Source organism: Mus caroli, unplaced genomic scaffold (genome assembly GCF_978045245.1).
Source record: "Mus caroli unplaced genomic scaffold, Mus_caroli_1 scaffold_5, whole genome shotgun sequence".
NCBI lineage: Eukaryota > Metazoa > Chordata > Mammalia > Rodentia > Muridae > Mus > Mus caroli.
In genome coordinates this window covers 6,755,632-6,772,639 of record NW_028227260.1, presented here as the reverse complement: position 1 = coordinate 6,772,639, position 17,008 = coordinate 6,755,632, and the positions used below count along the sequence as shown (strand labels likewise).

Sequence of the window (17,008 nt, the reverse complement as noted above, 5' to 3'; positions counted from 1 at the left end):
CCCTGATATAGCTGTCTCTTGTGAGACTATGCCGGGGCCTAGCAAACACAGAAGTGGATGCTCACAGTCAGCTAGTGGATGGATCACCGGGCTCCCAATGGAGGAGCTGGAGAAAGTACCCAAGGAGCTAAAGGGACCTGCAACCCTATAGGTGGTACAGCATTATGAACTAACCAGTACCCCGGAGCTCTTGACTCTAGCTGCATATGTATCAAAAGATGGCCTAGTCGGCCATCACTGGAAACGAGGTCCATTGGACACACAAACTTTATATGCCCCAGTACAGGGGAACGCCAGGGCCAAAAAAAAAAAAAAAAAATGGGAATGGGTGGGTAGGGAAATTGGGGAGAGGGGGGAGGGTATGGGGGACTTTTGGTATAGCATTGGAAATGTAATTGAGGAAAATACGTAATAAAATATATTTAAAAACAAAAACAATAAAAAACCTGTTGATCCAAAATTTGTCCTGTCTAAATGAAATTCAAGGACAAAGATGGAGCAGAGAGTAAAGGAATGGCCAACCAAAAACTGGCCCAATTTGAGACCCATCCCATGGACAAGCATCAATCCCTGACACTATTTATGATGCTCTTATATTTACAGACAGGGGCCTAGCATAACTGTCTTCTGAGAGGCTCTATCCAGCATTCAGTGGAAATAGATGCAGATACTCACAGCCAGACATTAGAAGTAGGTCAGGAACTCTTATGGAAGACTTGGAGGAGGGATTGAAGCCCCTGAGTGGGATCGAAACTCTGCAGGAAGACCAACAATGTCAACTAACATAGATCCCTGGAATCTCTCAGAGACTGAGCCACCAACCAAAGAGTATACATGGGTGAAATCTAGGCCCTGCCACATATATAGCAGATGTGCGGCTCAGTCTCCATGTGAGTCCCCCAACAACTGGAATGTGTGTCAGGGGGTGCTGTCTTTAAAACTGTTGCCTGACTGGTATCCATTCCTCAAGAGGGCTGCCTTGTCTGGCCTCAATGGTAGAGGATGAGTTTAATTTGGTGGGGTCTTGATTCACCAGGGTTGGGAGAATACCCATTGGGGCCCCATTGTCTCATAGAAGAAGGGTGAGGGTGCGGGAGGGCTGGGAAGCTGGACTATGAGGGGGCAGCATTTGGGATATAAACAAATAAATAAAAGCAAACAACAAAAGGAAAAAAAAGAAATAGCATCCTATGTTTTCCATTGCTATATCACAGCATGGATCACTAATGAAAGACTTGGTATTGCTGCCTTTAAAGACAATGCAGGCTCACTTCATTAGAACAGTCTTAGAATTTCCTATAACTCCCCACCAGGGAGAGAGATCTTTGAGCTTCCTCTAGAAGCATACTCTCCCTGTTGTTTTTCTTATAATAGGAACTTGTACACAATTATCTGCCATCTACTTATGTTAATTATGTTAATTATAATTATAAGGGTTATAGTATAGAAGAGTATTAGAGTTCATTTTTTTTTTGTCCTTAAATTTAACCCTTTTACCAATAAAGACACAGTAGATTGGGGAAAACCTTTACTAATTAGCTAATATGTAACGTCTATTTCTTCTCATCGGTGTAACATTTTGAATTTAGATTTTGCCAAGATTTTAGGGGAAAGCCTTCCTCCTTGTACTTTTATTACCAGCATGTTAATTACCCATGAAAAATTTTATCACGGGTTTGTTGTTTGTTTGTTTGTTTGTTTTAGCAGCTATTGGATAATATAAAATGTCTGCAAATAATTTAATTGTGATTGATATTTTGCAGCATTGTTCTTTCACAGACTCTGGGCTGGCCTTGTGATTTTCTTTAGCCAATCAGACTTCGTTAACATGACTCAAAGATGTAAATAATCATTTGTGTACTGGGGCCTGCTCTTGCTTAGTATAGGAACTCTACAATTAACCCTACGTTAGTGATTCCAGGTTAGTCTGATGGATGGCAAAAAGCAGTGCCAAGGCATCCTTATCATCATGGCTGTTATTCAGTCAACTGCTAAGCATGGCGGTTAGTTTATCTACTAGGGATATCTTACCTTATAATACTAAAATATGAGATTTTCATCTACAAACATGTTGAGCTGCATTCACAGCTATCCTACAATGTATGCAGTCTTCAGGCCACAGGTTGGCCATGGCTTTTAGACCATTCTACTTCAGCCAAGTTTGTGTAAATGAAACAACCATCATGTTGCCTAACTGAATAGTAAGAAATGGAAACTTTACATTCTAAAATGTTTGTTGTTGTTTTAAGTCACTTACTTTGGAAATGATTTATTATATTTCAAAATCCATCCAATACAACCTAAGTTTAAAAGCAGTATTGGGGAAAAAAATGCTTTGTTTTTTTTTTTTTTTTTTTTTTTTTTTTTTTTTTTTTTTTTTCAGCAACATCAATGCCATGAGCAAAAAGAAAGACCAAAGAATTGGTTTTTGTTGTAGGAGATTAAAGAGGGAAGAAAATGAAGTATAAATGCTGTCTTGGATTGGATCTTAGATTGAAGTGGGAGACTTCTTCAAAGGACATTGTTCAAATAATTGACAAAATTGTAATATACATTTTAGGGTAGATGAATATATTATGGTATTTTAAGGGAAAATATTCTGTTCTTAGAAGATATGCACCAAAGGATGGGGAGACAAATGTTTGCTGTACAAATGGGTTGCCGGAACCTAACTGTTGGATGATGTAGTAGTATGTCTCTAGTTTTGGTGCTTTAAAGATGATAAAGGTAGAATCCCCAGAGAAACTTGGCTAGTTAGCTAAATAGTCATATTGGTGAGCTCTGTGTTCATGTTAGATATCCCGGTTCAGTGAGCAAGGTTGAATCAATAAAGCAGCTTTTCTCAACCTGTGGGTCATGACACCTTTGGGGGTAAAATATATCCTTTCACAGAGGTTGTCTGAGATCATCAGAAAACACAGATATTTATATTATGATTCATAATAGTAGCAAAATTATAGGTATGAAGCAGCAATGAAAAGGATTTCATGGTTGGGGGTCACTACATGAGGAACTGTCTTAAAGGTTCACAGTATTGGAGAGGTTGAGAACCACTGCAATAGAGGAAGATTCCTGATATCAACCGTGGAACTCTACATACTCATGCACATACCCACATCCACACCCACACACATACACACATATACACATACACAGATACACAGATGCACACACAAACACACACATCATGGTTAAACAAGCATATAGACATGTGTATGCTCTATACACATAAAAATAAAATACTCACCGAAGTATCTTGAGGACCAACAACAATTGCAATTATATTATTGTGAAAACTTAACATGTGGGTGTGAGAGAGAAAAGAGAGAAAAGCAGAGCAGCGAAGAGAATACAAGAGCATGCATGATGATGGCAAAATGTTAAGGGTGTCATTAGTTTCGATAAAGTTGTATGGGAGCTCCTCGTACTATTCTTTATCTTTCAACTTTTAAAGATATTTCAAAATAAAGTGAAAAGAAATCTTAGTAACCAAAGGAGTAAGCAGCATATTACTTAATAATATTGTTTCAATGTATTTGTTTTACATAAAAGCCAAGTAGACTTGTTAAGGGAGGCATTAGACCTGGAGCCTTTGGATTGTAATAGGAAGTAGACAGTGTTGGAATCATGTTCATTTCATGCCGACTCCATGTAGTGAGAAGTAACTGCCTTTAAAAAATATGAGGCATTAGAAGATATGCTAGATAGGGGATCAAAAAAAGCTTGAAGTTTCATATGTATTTCCATAACTACCTTTATGTCATAAAACAAATGACTCAATTCTCTTGGTCTCAGTTTTCTTCTAAGGCTGAATACCAAGGTGATGTATTACAGCTTTACTGATCATATATTTCATAAAATCTTTATAAATAAAATTTGGCTATTAATATTTTTATAGTTTTGATCATACTGATCATTTGTTATTATATAATAACTTCAAATGAGATATTTATTGCTATTTTGTTTGATAAGAAGCACAGTGAGTATAGGCTGGAGTAATTATGAGATAATTTCTAAACAGTCTGAATTATCTGGGAATGATAGTAGTAGAGAATTAATTTTACTTTATCTTGATTTTGGAAGCCTTATTCCCAATCAAAGCAAATTATATAAAATTTCAATGATTGGAATTAGCAATGATCATTTCTACCAGACTCTGTGTGTTTATATGTGTGTGTGTGTGTGTGTGTGTGTGTGTGTGTGTGTGAGTGAGCCCGCACGAGCTCACTTGCATGTGCATGTTCACTTTACCTGCATACCAAAGTGACCAAAGAAAGAGAATAACATTGACAGAAATGACAGGATAGCATTTGGAACAGAAGACAAATCTGGAAGACCTGTAGTGGATTACCCATAGGGAAGACTTACATGTTAAACTGTATTACAACTTAGAATAAATATGAGTGCCATTCTCCCTGTAGAAAAAGTGTTCTGGACCCTTTTGTAATTGCCTGGATTTTGAAGTGTTTAGCAGAGCCATAATCTAGAAGAGTGGTAGATATCTCAGGCTCTTAGTACCCAATAACTTTTCTCTATGTTATTGCTATCTCTCACTTTTTATGGCTTACCTTTATGTTTCTTCCCCTTGTTCCTGTTCCTCATTTTTTTCTCCAAAAATGTGGTAGCATTGGTGAGACTAAGCACTTTTGGGGTCTTTTAGAGGTCACCATTTATACTGGATAGTTTTGTGTCAACTTGACACAGCCGGAGTTATCACAGAGAAAGGAGCTTCATTTGAGGAAATGCCTCCATGAGATCCAACTGTAAGGCATTTTCTCAATTAGTGATCAAGGGGGAAAGGCCCCTTGTGGGTGGGACCATCTCTGGGCTGGTAGTCTTGGTTCTATAAGAGAGTAGGCTGAGCAAGCCAGGGGAATCAAGCCAGTAAAGAACATCCCTCCATGGCCTCTGCATCAGCTCCTGATTTCTGACCTGCTTGAGTTCCAGTCCTGACTTCCTTGGTGATGAACAACAGTATGGAAGTGTAAACTGAATAAACCCTTTCCTCCCCAACTTGCTTCTTGGTCATGATGTTTGTGCAAGAATAGAAATCCTGACAAAGACACCATTTTAGAAAACTTTGTGTTGATGTAAGTTTACAGTACAATGAATTTTTATAATCTGGTTGCACCTTGTAAGTAACACCCTCATCTCAAAAGATATTTTCTGTACCCCACAAACTAGTCTCATGTCTATTCCCATTTACTAGTTCCTTCCAGAGACTGTGGTACTTCTCTAACTTCTAACAGTACCTATTCATTTTATCACTTCAGGTCTTTAAATAAAGCAAACAATAGAGTAGGTGTTTCATTTTTGCTTAGTATGAGCTTATGAGATCTGCCCATGTTGGTAAAAGAAGGTATAATTTTCATTTTCATTGATCACTAGTAATATGTACAAAATAAACCACAAAGTACTTACCCGTTTTGGTGAGCATTAGTATAGTTTCTGATTGTAAGACATTATGGTGGTTTGAATAAGAATGATCTCCATAGGCTGGTATATTTGAATGCTTAGTAATCAGAGAGTGGCTCCACTTGAGAGAGATTAGGTTTGGCCTCCTTTGAGTAGGTGTGGCCTTGTTGGAAGAAGTGTGTTGATGGGGGTGGGCTTTGGAGCTTCAAATGCTCAAGCCAGACCCAGTCTCCGTCTCTTCTTGCTTCTTGTTGATCCAGATACAGAGCTCTCAGTTACTTCTCCAGCATCATGTTTGCCACCATGCCTCCTCACTATGTCGAAAATGAACTAAACTTCTGAAACAGCATGCCAGCCCCAGTTAAATGCTCTCATTTATGAGTTTGCTATGGTCATGGTATCTCCTTACAACAATAGAACACTGATTAAGAAAACCATTATGAATAGTGTATTGCAAACTTTCTGATACTTAGGTTTTGGCAAAATTTGCGTGTATTATGTATATATCAGAGAGATGAGTTACTGGACCATATGAGCAATGTGTTAAAGTTCAGTAGATGCCATGTGGACATTGTTTGACAGGAGTATTATTTGCCATATACTTGGTATGTCATTACATAATCTTTCTATTAAACATATTTCTATTAAACAAACAAGTTAATCTCTGAAAATAAATGATGCAGTTTTTCATTGTTTTGGCTGGAGCAGGAAACTTTATTTGTCTTGATTTCAAGGTTTGTTTATTTGTTTGTTTGTTTTGAAATAAGGTCTTTCTATATTGTCCAGGCTGGCATTGAACACACAATCCTTTTGTGTTAACTATATGTAGGGATCACAGGCATTTACCAGTACACCTGCATAAGCCCCTTTTTTCTCCCCTTTTGTCTGGCTTCTAAATTCTGTTGCAGAACTGTTTTCATATGATTTAAGGTGATGGCAGTAGCTTGCTAAGCAATCCTGTCTCTTTTATTGGCAATGTTTCTAGCTATAAATCCTCTGCTATGTGTATTGATTAAAAATGCCAGCATAAGTAAAGTGTACAAAGGCTCAGATACACTCTTGCTTTTTTTCTGGCTCTGCAGAAATAGCTGCCTGTCCTCTGAATATGTGGCTTCCTTTTTGAATATAGAGTTGTTGCCTGACAACCTGTAACTCTGTGTTTCCTATTTTCATTATGTCATGAAGGACAATTTAGCATTAAAAAGTCCACATGCAAAGAAAAGACTGTCATATCACCATATAAATACTTAAAATATTGTTTCTTTTATGCTGAACAACATAGCTTTTAGCAAGTAGAAATAACTTTCTGAGTACTGGCAACCCATACCCATAGATCCTCTCTGACTTTAAATGCCTATGGATACTTCTTATCCATCTAAACTAATTCACTTTAACTGTGAATTTGGGGTGAAACTTGAGAAGTTTCATACACATTTGTTGAAAAGGCTGTATTAACTTTCAGGTATAAATATATTTTTATTTAATTTTATTTTTGTATTTATTCACTTTACATCCTACTCACTGCCTTCCTCCAGGTCACTCCCTCCCACAATCCTTATCCCCTCCCTCTTACTTTTCTCCTCTGAGCAGATAAGACCCCCTGCTGGGAATTCCCCCACCCTGGAACTTTAAGCTCTGAGAGGCTAGGTGCTTCCTCTTCCACTGAGGCCAGATAAGGCAGCCCAGCTGGAAGAACATATCCTACATACAGGCAACAGCTTTTGGGATAGCCCCCCTCTACTTTAGTTGATTAGGACTCACATGAAGACCAAGCTGCACATCTGCTACATATGTGCAGGAGGCCTAGGTTCAGCCTATGTATGTTCTTTGGTTGCTGGTTCAGACTCAGAGACCCCAGGGTCCAGGCTAGTTAACTCTGTTGATCTTCCTGTGGAGCTCCTATTCCCATCAGGGCCCACAGTCCTTCCTCCTATTCTTCCATAAGAGTCCTCAAGCTTTATCCACTGTTTGGCTGTGGGTTTCTGTATCTGTCTGAGTCAGCTGCTGGGTGGAGCCTCTCAGAGGATAGCCGTGCTAGATTCCTGTCTGCAAGCATAACAGAGTATCATTAACAGTGCTAGGGATTGGTGCTTTCCCATGGTCTCAAGTTGGACTAGTTACTGGTTGACCATTCCCTTAGTCTCTGCTCTATGTCTTGTGCCTGCATTTCTTGTAGATAGGCTAAATTTGGGATTAAAAGTTTTCTGGGTGGGTTGGTTTCTCTTTTGCTCCACTAGGGTTCCTGCCTAGCTATAGGAGCTGGCTTCTTCATGTTTCATATCCCCTATGCTGTTAGTCAAAGCTAAAGTTACCCAATTGATTCTTGGTTGATTCCCTTATCCCAAGTCTCTATCTTGTCCTAGACATGCCATCACCTCCTCACTCCTGTCAGTTGCAGACTTCTATTCATTTTCATGGCCACTTAGCCATCTCTCCTTTCCTTCCCCGCACTTGATCCTGAACCACCACCCCCATTTTCCTCATAAATATATATTTTAATACATCATCTAATCCACTGAAAAGTACTTAGGTGAAGCGTGGGCATTAAAAAGCAAGAGGCATTGCACCATGAAATCATTAATCAAGAATGCAGTTTGCATGGTTTATCTGTGTTTCTCTTATTTTAAAAATCGTAAGTGTTGGAAGATATAGTCTACATCTATAGGCAAGTGGATTCTAAAAATCTCTGCTCCAGTGTCAGCAAGGAATTTCTGCTGAGTCCTAAATCAACACTGGAGAATTTTAGGCTTTATCTTTTTTTTTTCCCATAGGAAAAAACTCCAATTGTGTGGATTATTATGTAAGACAAGGCACAACATACCATTTTGAAAGGGGGTTTTCCCAAGTGGAGAAAAAAGGGGAAAGAAAAAAAAACCCTTTAAATTCTTTAAGTTCATTCAGGCTTTCTGGAGAGAATCTGAGAGAGGCTAGAGGAACACTCTAAGGAATTCTTCACCAGCTTGAGGCTTGACTCCAGCCACACAGCCTTCTGTGCAGATTCCAACACAGGATATGTGTGGACTTTACAATAGCCTTGCAAATTGGGTGCTGTTGTCTAAGTTGTCATTAGAGATGGAGGAATTGAGAAAATGAGTTGGTAAGTAAGATTTCAAAGGAATAGGACCAAGACTGAAATGAGTATGTCACACTTGTAACTAGGACCCAGGTCAGCTTAATGCCAAAGCCTGCACATGTAACTACAATGCAATCAATATTACACCATTAACATTCTCGGATGTAAATAAAAGGATATTACTGAATTTCTAACAAGCAGTGTGGTAAATCTTCACAGGTTTTTTCAACTGCTAGAATGTTTTACCTAAGCTTCTACAGTGAATTTTATTTATGTCTTTATCTAGACAAGACATACTCCTTTGCTCAAGTGATTGATGTTTGGCAGTAGATGGATTATGTCAAGTTTCAAAAGGAATGTTTAATCTCGAAACTTTAGAGATCACCCCTCTTTTATTTCATTCTGATAACCTCTGTGCTGTAAAGACATTTATATGCAGAAATGAAAAACCAATCATATTTTCCCTGCTCAGAATCTTACAAAAGAATTCTTTTATTCACAAAATAAACCCAATATCCTTAAGCAAACACATGGTTTTATATTTCCATCTCTGCTTTCCTCTCCAATGTTGTTTTTATCCCCATTTCAGAGTGATAAGATCCAATTATTTTGGATTATCCATAGCTATTGTAGTTTCTTTAAACACATACACTCACCCATGTGTACACACACACACACACACACACACACACACACACACACTACTAAATATTTGACATAATGATTTATTGTAAATCTTACTGTAAGATAAGAGGTTCCCCAAAGACCTTAAACATTAACTCCTGTTATACCACTTTTGGGAATGTACCAAAGGCTGCATCAGCCTACTATAGAGCCACTAGTTCAATAATGTTCATTGTTGCTATGTTCATAATAGTGAGAAATTGGAAACAGCCTAGATGCCCATCAACAGATGAATGGATAAAGAAAATAAGGTACATTTATACAACAGAATATTATTCAGCCACTAAAAACATGACAATGTGAAATTCGTAGGTAAATGGATTGAGCTAAAAATAATCAACCTAAGCATGCTAACCAAAACACAGAAAGATAAATATGATATGTACTTGCTGATATGTAGATACTAGCTATTGCACCAATGATAACAAGCTATAATCCGTAAAGCCACAGAGGAGAGGCATAGAGTAAGGGACAAAATGGGACAGATAGATCTCTCTAGGAAAGGAGAATGAATAGACAATTATGGATGGATAAATGGTGGAATGAATAGAAATGGGGAAGAAATAGGCAGACAAGGGAAAGAATATGGGGAGAGACAGCAAAAATGAAAGGCTATCAAGGTTAGCATGGAAATCTTATACAGCAGAAGCTTTCTAAAATAAATACATATATGAAGGTGATATAAATATAATTACCAAGTAATGGGGAGACAGAGCCCCACCTGGCCATTTCTTGTTCTCAAAGAAACTTCCATTCCTAGGATTGGGTTACATTAATTGAGTTGCTGGTCAAAGGGATTCCAAGGGAAGCCCCAAGCAATCCATGCTATTGACAAGACTATAGATTGTTCTTTACAGACTGATAATAATACCCTATTGCTGAAGACAACACACAACTCATTGAACATAGATAAGTCAAGCTGATGCCTACATGGAACCTTCAGTCCTATGTTCTAGCATCTGTGGTATAGGAAGATACTCTGCACGCTAGCTGAAGTGGAATTTTCCTGATATGTCAAGTGATGCAGATTCACGGGGTGTTTTGCTGATACAGAGTCACATGGGGTTTTGCTAAGGCAAGACCTGTGGGAGGAGATGTATAAATAGGACTCAACAGTGATGGAGTTCTTGCATAGATGCCTTGCAATGCTTCTTTGGTCTTATGCCTTTGTATTTGCTGATTTTTACTTCCTTGAGAGATGCATGGCAGAGAACTTCTCCTAGCTTCTCAGCTAGTCCTGATTTCTCCCACTGACTTGTGCTGATTTGGAATAGGCCTGCATATTTCTCCTGGATTCGTGCTGAGGCTACTGATTTGTGTTTGGTATCCTTACACTACTGAAACTGGACTGCTGGTATCCTGACAGAGGGTGGAATCACCTCAAAGAACTATTTCTAAACAGGTCCACATCCTGTTGTCCTATTTACCATCTTTTCTCCTCCACCACTGAAGCACTTGAGAGCCCTTATTAAAAGAAGGTTTTAAAAAATCCAAGCCTATAGCTAGCAAAAGAGAGATGTAAATGCCAAGCCATTCACAAAACCTTTATCCCCAGTAGTATACTGTCTGCAATATATGCTAGTGCAATGGTGGCACAAAGCTTATGGGAGTAACCAACCACTTTCCAATTTGACTTAAGGCCCACTATATGAGATGGAACCCATACCCAACACTGCGGGCATGACCACGAACCTGAGATTAGATAAATTGGGAATCTACAATAAAACCAAGTAACACTGGCCTAAATGAAAAGAAAACAAAACAAAAACAAAAAGAAAAACAAATAAACACTCATAGCAATAAAATGACTCCTGACATTGTGCTCTACTAATAGATCAGTGCCTTGTTCAGCTATCATCAGAGAAGCTTCCTCCTGCAACAGATGGGAGCATATTCAGAGACCCACAGCCAGGCATTATGCAGAGGGTGAGAAACCTTGGAATACTCAACTCTGAAAGGATGTTTCCATCAAATTCCTCCACTCAAGGCTTAGGGAACTCCATGGTAGAGGAGGAGGAAAAAGGATAAGACTCAGAAGGGGTGGATGTCAGCAAGAGGTCCTCTAAAATAATATGAGCAAAGCTCATATAAACTCATGGAAACTGAGGCAGGTCTGCATCAGGTCCTCTGTATATATTATAGCTTCTAGTTTAGCGTCATTATAGGATTCCTGAGTGTGCAAAGGAGTGGGTCTCTGAGTTTTGTGCCTTCTCCTCAGCTCTTCAGTTTGTTTTGTCCAATTCTGAGGTGTTACTTTTCACTTTCTTTAATTTTATTCTATTGTATTATATCTTAATATCATCCCTTAGAAACCTGCTAGCTTTTTTTTGACAAGGGATAGATAACGTTGATCAAGATGGGAGGGGAATTGGGAAGAGACTGGGAGGAATAGAGGGAGGGGAATCTGTAGTCAGGATATATTGTGTGAGGAAAAAAATATATTTTCAATAGAAAGAAAACAAAAACAGAAAGACAACTTCAACTTGTCTCCCACCACTCACCCCCTCAGGATGGCCAGTACCTTCAGGATGAGCTACGGTTAGCACATATTCATAAGTCCAGCATCTCCACGTCACCAATCTCTCTCTTTCATTGTATTTGAAGGCAATAAGAAATCCTTTTTTTTTTAATTTTTAATATTTTTTATTATATATTTTCCTCAATTACATTTCCAATGCTATCCCAAAAGTCCCCCATACCGCGCCCCACTTCCCTACCCACCCATTCCCATTCTTTTGGCCCTGGCATTCCCCTATATTGGGGCATATAAAGTTTGCAAGTCCAATGGGCCTCTCTTTCCAGTGATGGCCTACTAGGCCATCTTTCGATACATATGCAGCTAGAGACAAGAGCTCCGGGGTACTGGTTAGTTCATCATGTTGTTTCAACTATAGGGTTGCAGATCCCTTTAGCTCCTTGGGTACTTTCTCTAGCTTCTCCATTGGGAGCCCTGTGATACATCCAATAGCTGACTGTGAGCATCCACTCCTGTGTTTGCTAGGCCCCGGCATAGTCTCACAAGAGACAGCTATATTTGGGTCCTTTCAGCAAAATCTTGCTAGTGTATGCAATGGTGTCAGCATTTGGAAGCTGATTATGGGATGGATCCCTGGGTATGGCAGTCTCTAGATAGTCCATCCTTTCGTCTCAGCTCGAAACTTTGTCTCTTTAACTCCTTCCATGGGTGTTTTGTTCCCAATTTTAAGAAGGGGCATATTGTCCACATTTTGGTCTTCATTCTTCTTGAGTTTCATGCGTTTAGCAAATTGTATCTTATATCTTGGGTATCCTAAGTTTTGGGCTAATATCCACTTATCAGTGAATACATATTGTGTGAGTTCCTTTGTGATTGTGTTACCTCACTCAAGATGATGCCCTCCAGGACCATCCATTTGGCTAGGAATTTCATAAATTCATTCTTTTTAATAGCTGAGTAGTACTCCATTGTGTAAATGTACCATAATTTCTGTATCCATTCCTCTGTTGAGGGACATCTGGGTTCTGTCCAGCTTCTGGCTATTATAAACAGGGCTGCTATGAACATAGTGGAGCATGTGTCCTTTTTACCGGTTGGGACATCTTCTGGATATATGCCCAGGAGAGGTATTGCTGGATCCTCCGGTAGTACTATGTCCAATATTCTGAGGAACCGCCAGACTGATTTCCAGAGTGGTTGTACAAGCTTGCAATCCCATCAACAATAGAGGAGTGTTCCTCTTTCTCCACATCCTCGCCAGCATCTGTTGTCACCTGAATTTTTGATCTTAGCCATTCTGACTGGTGTGAGGTGGAATCTCAGGGTTGTTTTGATTTGCATTTCCCTGATGATTAAGGATGTTGAACATTTTTTCAGGTGCTTCTCTGCCATTCAATATTCCTCAGGTGAGAATTCTTTGTTCAGTTCTGAGCCCCATTTTTTAATGGGGTTATTTGACTTTCTGGAGTCCACCTTCTTGAGTTCTTTATATATATTGGATATTAGTCCCTTATGTGATTTAGGATAGGAAAAGATCCTTTCCCAATCTGTTGGTGGTTTTTTTGTCTTATTGATGGTGTCTTTTGCCTCGCAGAAGCTTTGCAGTTTCATGATGTCCCACTTGTCAATTCTCGATCTTACAGCACAAGCCATTGCTGTTCTATTCAAGAATTTTTCCCCTGTGCCCATGTCTTCAAGGCTTTTCCCCACTTTCTCCTCTATAAGTTTCAGTGTATCTGGTTTTATGTGAAGTTCCTTGATCCACTTAGACTTGACCTTAGTACAAGGAGATAGGAATGGATCAATTCGCATTCTTCTACATGTTAACAACCAGTTGTGCCAGCACCATTTGTTGAAAATGCTGTATTTCTTCCACTGGATGGTTTTAGCTGCCTTGTTGAAGATCAAGTGACCGTAGAAGTGTGGGTTCATTTCTGGGTCTTCAATTCTATTCTATTGGTCTACTTGTCTGTCACTATACCAGTACCATGCAGTTTTTATCACAATTACTCTGTAGTAAAGCTTTAGGTCAGGCATGGTGATTCCACCAGAGGTTCTTTTATCCTTGAGAAGAGTTTTTGCTATCCTAGGTTTTTTGTTATTCCAGATGAATTTGCAGATTGCCCTTTCTAATTCGTTGAAGAATTGAGTTGGAATTTTGATGGGAATTGCATTGAATCTGTAGATTGCTTTTGGCAAGATAGCCATTTTTACAATGTTGATCCTGCCAATCCATGAGCATGGGAGATCTTTCCATCTTCTGAGATCTTCTATAATTTCTTTCTTCAGAGACTTGAAGTTTTTATTATACAGATCTTTCACTTCCTTAGTTAGAGTCACGCCAGGATATTTTATATTATTTGTGACTATTGAGAAGGGTGTTGTTTCCCTAATTACTTTCTCAGCCTGTTTATTCTTTGTGTAGAGAAAGGCCATTGATTTGTTTGAGTTACTTTTATATCCAGCTACTTCACCAAAGCTGTTTATCAGGTTTAGGAGTTCTCTGGTGGAATTTTTAGGGTCACTTATATATACTATCATATCATCTGCAAAAAGTGATATTTTGACTTCATCTTTTCCATTTGTATCCCTTTGATCTCCTTTTGTTGTCGAATTGCTCTGGCTAGGACTTCAAGTACAATGTTGAATAGATATGGAGAAAGTGGACAGCCTTGTCTAGTCCCTGATTTTAGAGGGATTGCTACAAGCTTCTCACCATTTACTTTGATGTTGGCTACTGGTTTGCTGTAGATTGCTTTTATCATGTTTAGGTATGGGCCTTGAATTCCTGATCTTTCCAAGACTTTTATCATGAATGGGTGTTGGATCTGGTCAAATGCTTTTTCCGCATCTAACCAGATGACCATGTGGTTTTTGTCTTTGAGTTTGTTTATATACTGGATTACGTTAATGGATTTCCATATATTGAACCATCCCTGCATCCCTGGGATGAAACCTACTTGGTCAGGATGGATGATTATTTTGATTTGTGTTCTTGGATTCGGTTAGCAAGAACTTTATTGAGGATTTTTGCATCAATATTCATAAGGGATATTGGTCTGAAGTTTTCTATCTTTGTTGGGTCTTTTTGTGGTTTAGGAATCAGAGTAATTGTGGCTTCATAGAATGAGTTGGGTAGAGTACCTTCTGTTTCTATTTTGTGGAATAGTTTGTGAAGAACTGGGATTAGATCTTCTTTGAAGGTCTGATAGAACTCTGCGCTAAATCCATCTGGTCCTGGGCTTTTTTTGTTTGGGAGACTATTAATGACTGCTTCTATTTCTTTGGGGGATATAGGGCTGTTTAGATTATTAACCTGATCTTGATTCAACTTTGGTACCTGGTATCTGTCTAGGAACTTCTCCATTTCATCCAGGTTCTCCAGTTTTGTTGAGTATAGCCTTTGGTAGAAGGATCTGATGGTGTTTTGTATGTCTTCAGGATCTGTTGTTATATCTCCTTTTTCATTTCTGATTTTGTTAATTAGAATGCTTTCCCTCTGCCCTCTAGTGAGTCTGGCTAAGGGTTTATCTATCTTGTTGATTTTCTCAAAGAACCAGCTCCTTGATTGGTTGATTCTTTGAATAGTTCTTCTTGTTTCCACTTGGTATTTCACCCCTTAGTTTGAACATTTCCTGCTGTCTACTCCTCTTGGTTGAATTTGCTTCCTTTTGTTCTAGTGCCTTTAGGTGTGTTGTCAAGCTGCTAATGTGTGCTCTCTCTAGTTTCTTTTTGGAGGCACTCAGAGCTATGAATTTTCCTCTTAGAAATGCTTTCATTGTGTTCCATACGTTTGGGTATGTTGTGGCTTCATTTTCATTGAACTCTAAAAAGTCCTTAATTTCTTTCTTTATTCCTTCCTTGACCAAGGTATCATTGAGAAAAATGTTGTTCAGTTTCCACGTGAATGTTGGCTTTCTAATATTTATTTTGTTATTGAAGATCAGCTTTAGTCCATGGTGATCTGATAGGATGCATGGGACAATTTCAATATTTTTGTATCTGTTGAGGCCTGTTTTGTGACCAATTATGTGGTCAATTTTGGAGAAGGTACCATGAGTTGCTGAGAAGAAGGTATATCCTTTTGTTTTAGGATAGAATGTTCTGTAGATATCTGCCAGATCCATTTGATTCATAACGTCTGTTAGTTTCACTGTGTCCCTGTTTAGTTTCTGTTTCCATGATCTGTCCATTGGTGAAAGTGGTGTGTTGAAGTCTCCCACTATTATTGTATGAGGTGCAATGTGTGCTTTGAGATTTACTAAAGTTTCTTTAATGAATGTGGCTGCCTTTGTATTTGGAGCATAGATATTCAGGATTGATAGTTCCTCTTGGAGGATTTTACCTTTGATGAGTATGAAGTGCCCCTCCCTTTCTTTTTTGATGACTCTGTGTTGGAAGTCAATCTTATCAGATATGTGAATGACTACTCCAGCTTGTTTCTTTATACCATTTGCTTGGAAAATTGTTTTCCAGCCTTTCATTCTGAGGTAGTGTCTATCTTTTTCTCTGAGATGAGTTTCCTGTAAGCAACAAAATGTTGGGTCTTGTTTGTGTAGCCAGTTTGTTAGTCTATGTCTTTTTATCGGGGAGTTGAGTCCATTGATATTAAGAGATATTAAGGAAAAGTAATTGTTGTTTCCTGTTATTTTTGTTGTTAAAGTTGGCATTCTGTTCTTTTGGCTGTCTTCTTTTAGGTTTGTTGAGGGATTACCTTCTTGTTGTTTCTAGGGCCTGGTTCCTGTCCTTGTATTATTTTTTTTTCTGTTATTATCCTTTGAAGGGCTGGATTCGTGGAGAGATAATGTGTGAATTTGGTTTTGTCGTGGAATACTTTGGTTTCTCCATCTATGTTAATTGAGAGTTTGGCTGGGTATAGTAGCCTGGGCTGGAATTTGTGTTCTTTTAGTGTCTGTATAACATCTGTCCAGGCTCTTCTGGCTTTCATAGTCTCTGGTGAAAAATCTGGTGTAATTCTGATAGGCTTGCCTTTATATGTTACTTGGCCTTTTTCTCTTACTGCTTTTAGTATTCTATCTTTATTTAGAGCATTTGTTGTTCTGATTATTATGTGTCGGGAGGTATTTCTTTTCTGGTCCAGTCTATTTGGAGTTCTGTAGGCTTCTTGTATGTTCATGGGCATCTCTTTCTTTAGATTTGGGAAGTTTTCTTCTATAATTTTGTTGAAGATGTTTGCTGGTCCTTTGAGTTGAAAATCTTCATTCTCACCCACTCCTATTATCCGTAGGTTTGATCTTCTCATTGTGTCCTGTATTTCTTGGATGTTTTGAGTTAGGATCTTTTTGCATTTTACATTTTCCTTGATTGTTGTGCCGATGTTCTCTATGGAATCTTCTGCA

The 17,008-nt window shown here is 38.6% G+C and overlaps 1 pseudogene; it reads left to right on the top strand.

The window, feature by feature from the left end:
• Positions 1-1,930: 1,930 nt before the first annotated feature.
• Positions 1,931-17,008, top strand: part of LOC110286446 (serine/arginine-rich splicing factor 7 pseudogene) — a 31,035-nt pseudogene continuing 15,957 nt past the window's right edge.